The following is a 7047-nucleotide window of genomic DNA, read 5'->3' on the forward strand; positions in this document are numbered from 1 at the left end:
AGACTAACATAGAAGACTATGGAGGAAATGGTCCAAAGTCACCAAGATGTGATATAATGTTGGAAGGAATCCCTGCATAAAGCTGTACTGACTTGCTTCTTCCCGTGTCCTGGAGACATGGCATTTACCAAGGCAATAAGGTATGTTGTCTGTGGCTGTCTCTAGAGGTCAGGGGTAACAGCAGAGAATACTGTTTCAGAGTTGCCTCCTGAAACAGTTGTCACCAAATTTGCTGTGTATGCAGATAACTTGGCCTCCACGCTCAGATTTTCTGGCTTTGAGGTATATAGTTCAGGGTTTCTCAAGCTCAGCACTACTGATAGTAATGGGTACTGAAAGATATTGAGCAACAACCCTGACTCTAACCCAGGAGATATTGTAGCATCTCCCTCCTTTGTTGTGACACTTAAAGATGTCTCCAGACATTGTCAAATATACCCTGGAGAGTAAAATTACCCACGGTGGAGAAATAATAGTGTAGGTACAACTTAGCCTTCTAGTTTTATTAAAATATTTTTTAAATTTTTTTAGTGGTTGATGGATTTTTATTTATTTGTATGTGGTGCTGAGAGTCGAACCCAGTGCCTCACACATGCTAGGCAAGTGCTCTTCCACTGAGCTACAACCCCAGTCCTCAGCCTTCTAGATTTTTAAAAGTTATTCAGGTAATTCTAACATGCAGTCAAGTTTGAGAATCACTATCTAGAAAAAAAATGGAAATGGTAGAATCCTGGAAAAGAAAAGCTGGAATCCAGTTGGCAGTAGTAGATTATCAGAACCAAGAACAGTATAACTATTGAGATGGGCATCCAGGAGCGCTAGACTACGAGGATTTATGCTGGTGGCTCACAGAATGTGGTGTTCACAGGAGAATAGATGGTCACCAATGAGAATATCATTCAATATCAATAACATAAAAAAGAATGAATGAGCAGAAGACTAAGAGCACCCACTCAAAGGAAAGACATGATTTCTCCCTCAGTCTCTAGACCTGAGGTAGCTCTCAGATATAGAAACATCAACTGAACATCACAAAATGAAGTGGTCATTCAACATCTATATAAGCTTTTCCAGAGGGTTCAGGGAACCGCACACACAGGTGAGCTATTCTTCTATGACACCACTGCTGTTGCAGGTGTCTCTCCAATACTGTCCCTCTGTGGCCTCCTTGGAGGTTCCCAGTGACCAGTTGATCAAGGAGGGAAAGACCAATGCTTGGTTCCCAGATGAGGTGACTTGGTACATGGAAGCAAACCACAACTAGACTTCTCAGCTCCAGGACACCACTCAGGGGCAGCATAGAAAACTGGTGAGTTGCCTTCAGGCAGCAAACCTGGTCATTCACACATTTAGAGAGAAAATCGACCCAAGGTAAGAATACACGAGATTCATAAGCAATGCCAAATGGCTCACCGGGTTGGTCAGGGGCCCAGAAGGAGAAAGATTGGAAGTTCAAGCACAAGAAGGTCTGGAGAAGAAGCCAGTGGACAGGCCTACAGGAGTGGGCACAAAGTGTGACTGTATGTATTTGATGCTGATGCTCACCAGAGAGCTTGCCCCGCAGACAGGATGACTCACAGCAGACTTCAGCCAACCTGTGTCCTCGGATATCCCAGGGCATGGCCAAGGATCTCATGGACCAAGTAGCCATGGGGATGGAGGCTATGTTTGGACCACTCAGCATGGACTTGCTCTCATCCAAGCTGGTCCAGTTCCTGCTGATGCTGTAGCCTCACATCTGCCAAAAAAAAGAGCCCATTGACCTTCCCTTGGTTGTACACCATTCTTAAAGAAAACCAATGAGTCATTTGGTGGCAAATTGTTTACATCAGGACACTTCTTCCCTGGAAATGGCAATGGTTCACCTGGAAATATAAGTTTGTCTTTCCTGAGTGTAGCACCTTAGCCAAAACGCTACCCCGGTACACAGAGTCCAAGACCTGACCAATATGGGGTCACCTCAGACCAAGAGACCCAGTTTACATCAAAGACGGCATGACAGTGTGACATATGACAGACCATACAAAGCAGTGAAATGGATCCTTTTTGTTGTTCTTTTTAATTAGACATGACAATAGAACATATTTTGACATATCATACAGACATGGAGTATAACATCCCATTCTTGTGGTTGTACATGATGTGGTGTTACACTGGTCGTGTATTCATCATATATGAACATAGGACAGTTGTGTCCAATTCATTCTATTGTCTCTCCCATTCCCATTACCCCTCTTTCCCCACTGCCACCGTTCTCACCTATCCAATGCAGTGAACCTCCACTCCTTCCTCCCTCATCAACCTATTGTGAGTCAGCATCTGCATATCAGAGAGGACATTTGGCCTTTGATTTTGGGGGATTGGTTTATTTCCCTAAGTATGATAGTCTCCAGTTCCGTCCATTTACTAGTAAATGCCATATTTTATTCTTCTTTGTGGTTGAGTAATATTCCATTGTGTATATATATATATATATACCACATTTTCTTTATCCATTCGTCTTTTGAAGGGCACATATGTTGGTTCCATAGCTTAGCTAATGTGAATTGAGCTGCTATAAACATTCATGTGGCCATATCACCATAGTATGCTAATTTTAAATCCTTTGAGTATATGCCACAGAGTGGGATAACTGAGTCAGATGGTGGTTAGATTCCAAGTTTTCTGAGGAATCACCATACTGCTTTCCACAGTGGCTGCACCAATTTGCAGTCCCACCAGCAATGTATGAGTGTACCTTTTCCCCCACATCCTCACCAACATTTATTGTTACTTATATTCTTGAAAATTGCCAGTGAAAGGGATTCTTGAAGATGCAGCTGAGGCACCTTGGAGTCACTCTCCACCAAAGTGAGATACTGTCATCCTGAGTTTATTACAGACTATAAACTAATGGCCATTATGTGGTCTGTGTCCCCAGTGGCTATTAAATATAATTCTGGAGACCAACGGATGGAAATAGGAGTGGATCCATTCCCATAATCCCTTTACACACTTAGAGAATCTGTACTTCTCAACTTGCAACTTCAGGGAGACGCATCAGCCACTGGACACAGTAAGAGTCACACTACTCTGAAAGTAACTGCTGCTATTGGGTCACCAAGGGCTCTTTGTGCCTGTGAGCCAGGGGAGCAAATGAGGTGACTGTACTGGCAACAAGAATTGATCCTAATCACCATGAAGCACATGACAGGGTCAAGGAGCTGTATCTTTTTTTTGCCACTCAGACTTCTATTAGGGCATCTCTTGACAATACTATGACAAATTTTAGCTGAACACATAGAGCAACCAGAACTTGATGAGAACATGGTGACTAGACCCTTCAGGGATGAGCCTCTGTTCACTCCATGAGGCAGGTCAGCCCGATGTCAACAGGTGCTGGCCCACTTTGTGGCATCGACAGCAGAGACGGGTGTTGGCCAAGGAGGTGCAGAACCTGGAATGAGTGATGGAGTCAGGAGACAACAGCTGTCCGTTCCCACTGCAGGACAAACTGCACCATGGGAGCTCTCGTCCACCCTCTGACCCAGTCCTCTAGAAATCTTCCTAGAACTTGGAACCATTGAGGAACCTCGAGAAGCTATGCCAGGCAGAGAGAATTTAATGAGAACCAAAGACCCACGCTCTTGCCTTAAGAGGGTGCAGTGCTTGCCCCTGATCTCCGATCTCCCCCAGCATCAGGCTGAAGCCGGCTTGGTGCTTTCCTCTGTGCCTTTGTTCTGAGAGCATTTGTCCCTGTGGCAAGGAGAACCCCACCCCCACCCAGAGCACAAGGACTTTGAAGAGGCTGCACTTCCCAAATTAATGTGCAAGGCAAGGGCCAAAGAATAAAGCTTACCATTGTAACAAGATCCCATTCTAAGTGCAGGATAAGGTAGCCTACAGCCTCCTGTGGCCCCTGATGTCTTAACCTCCTCACAAAGACCCAAACTCTCCATTCTTTCTGGCTGGAGCCTCCTTTGAAGGGAAGGGCTTGGCTCCTTATTGCCTAAATTTAACGCAGCCATTAAGCTTCTTCACAGGAATATCAAAGACAGAGTTCCCGGTATTTTCTACGCCTTATGAAGAACTATTTTGCATTTCAAAGGGAAGAGCACTAAGCTGAAAGCTCGTAGGAAGAAGGGGCTGTTTAATGGCTGGAATGGTCTATCATCAAGCCCTAGCCAGCTGCCAATCAAAAGAGCAGAGAGGAATCCCCAGGCTGAGACCCAGTCTGCCTGCGCGCTCCGCTGGGTTGGTTCACGTTTTGTTCAGAATTCACCACAGTGGTTTCCGTTGCTCCTGATCTGGACCCAGCCCTGACTTTCACCTGAGTTGATTTTCTTCTAGTGAGTGGAGGCTAATCTCACCTAGCACCAGAAAGACCCACGTTCACCATGCAGCTTTAGAATAAAAATACCTACATTGAAGGATTATTATGAAGATCCAATAAGATAGTGCATATAAAGGGCAAAGTCAGCTCTCAACAAATAGCAATAATAATGAGAGTAGTTATTTAAATGAGTGACTATATCAAGCAGGAGTGAATAGAGAAGCCATAAATATTTGACATGTGCTTGCTGCCTCTGCTGCTGCTGCTGCTGCTGCTACTGCTGCTGCTGCCACCGCCGCCGCCATCAGGTAAAGAACGGACAAGTGAAGCTGAGGAAACTATTGAGAGCCACAACCAAGTCAAGATGGCGCCTGGCATTTTGCCAGAAGGAGTGGTTGAGGGGTAGCGCCAGCGAGCCATTAAGATGATGATAATTAAGTTAAGCTGTGTATAATTATTAAGATAATGACTGATTGCTGTAACTGGATGATGCTAAATTGAAACAAGCTGTGTATTCAGTTGTGTATATAAACCTCTGCTGTCTGGCAATAAGGCGGCTCCTGCTACTTTGGGTGCCCGATGCTTTTGAGTTCCCATGGAGTTCCCGTTGAGTTCGAGTTGGTTCTGGAATAAAGTTCGTTCCTCCTTGAATCTACAAGTGGCTCGTGACCTCCCGGTTATTTGTGCCCAGCCAGACTGCGGCAGGAAACATTTCACCTGAGAGGCAGCTCACTGATTGGCCCATCATCATTGGATGTTAGGAAAACCCTGCCTAGTGACCAGGCTTATATTATTCCTGCTTTGACTAAGCTGCAGGCCAAAATGTGGAATGGTGGTACTTAATCATGGGAAGACATTATCCTGGGACTCAGAGAACCTGAGTACACCAGGAAATTTGAAAAGAAGTTGGAGTCCTGCATTAGTGGGGAGGAGCAAAAACTAATAAAAGTTCAAGTTGCAATAAAATTAAAGACAAAGATTCCATCATGACATAACCCATCCTAAGCAGGTTGGCTGCTCTGGCCGAGCAAGCGAGGCCAATGCCAGAAACTGCATCATTCCTGAACTTTGAAGTGAAATGGCACTTCTCCACGTTCTAAGAAGTGCAAAACTACCCTCTTTGTTGTCATCAAAGAACTTTTATTGAGCACTGAAGGAGAAAGCTGTGCAAGGAGAACAATAAAATAGACATAGCTCTGTTGTCCTGGAGCCTGCGACGTTTGACAGTGAAGACCGCCTGGTCTGCAGCTGTCGCAGGAGAGGACTGCTCATGATTCAAGGCCATTAAATCCAAAATGAGTACCAAGAATCTGCAACAAATGCACAAAGGAGGGTCTCAATTCACGTTTATAGCACATATAGTCTCTCCCCTTGGGGAACCTCAGCCTAATCAGGGAAGTGAAGAGCTGCTCTGCTCTCTCCTTTCCCCAATTCTAGTCTACAACTTGCTATCCTTAAATTAAATCTCCCAAACTCAGAAAGTCAATGTGTGTGAAGTGGCAAACGCAAAGCTTAAAATCCCGGCCTGTGGCAGGGGAAGCACACAGACACGAACCCTCACACTCTCTAAACTCAGAACATGTTATTATCCAAGGAGAAATGCTGTATAATAAGCTGTCCCTCCCTAGTGCCAAATCTCCCCAAGCCCCAGTCACCTCAGATCTACCTTCTGTGACTATAGCTTTGCCTGTTCTAGACATTTCATATACGCTGGATCTTACAATATGTGGTCTTTGTGTGTGGTACTACTAAGTATGTCAGAACACTCTAGAATCCATCCATGTTGCAGAATGTATCAGTACTTCATTCCTTTTTACTTCTCAACAACCTTCCTTTGGGATGTATATAACATATTTTATTTTCTCATCCATCAGTTGATGGACTGGCTATTCCCACTTTTTGAAAATCACAAATAATGCTGATTAAAATGTTCTTTACAAGCTTTTGTAAGGTCATGTGTTTTCCTTTCTTTCAGGCATACACCTAGGAGTGGAACTTCCAGGTCCAATGGTGATCCTATTCTTAGCATTTCAAGAAACTGCAAAGTTTTCCAAAGTGGTTGCATTATTTTAAACTTCCACCAGCAAGGCATGAGCATTCCACTTTCTCTACGTCCCTGTCAAAATCTACTGGGTATAAAATGGTGTCTCGTGTTTTGATTTGCAGTTCCCTAATGACTAATCATATTGAGCATTTTGTGTGTTTATTTGCTTCTTCTATTCTTTTTTATAAAACTATTCACATCTTTTGACCATTTTTTTGTTATTTGTCCTTTCATTATTGATCTACAAGATTTCTTTATATATACTGGATACTACTCCTCTACTAGATATATGACAAAACCAATTTGTGCATTGCTATTTCACTTTCTTGATAATGTCCTTTGAAGCATGAAAATATTTAACTTTGTCGAAATCCAATTTGTTTTTATTCTTTCTTTCTTCTGCTTTTTCTCTCATACCTAAAGAACTATTGCCTAACCTAAGGTCAAGAATATTTACTTCTATGTTTATGTCTCTTTCAAAGAGTTTCACAGTATTATCTTTTATATTTATAACCATTTTAAGATCACCTTTTGTTTATGAAATGAGGATGGGGTCCATCTTCATTCCCCACTGAAGTGCCTTGACATCTTTGTTAAAAATCAATGGACTATAAATGTAAGAAATTATTTCTGTTCTTTCAGTTGTATTATATTGATGTCTCTCTCAATTCTTACACCAGTATCACTATTT

Source organism: Urocitellus parryii, chromosome 9, assembly GCF_045843805.1.
Source record: "Urocitellus parryii isolate mUroPar1 chromosome 9, mUroPar1.hap1, whole genome shotgun sequence".
Classification (NCBI taxonomy): domain Eukaryota; kingdom Metazoa; phylum Chordata; class Mammalia; order Rodentia; family Sciuridae; genus Urocitellus; species Urocitellus parryii.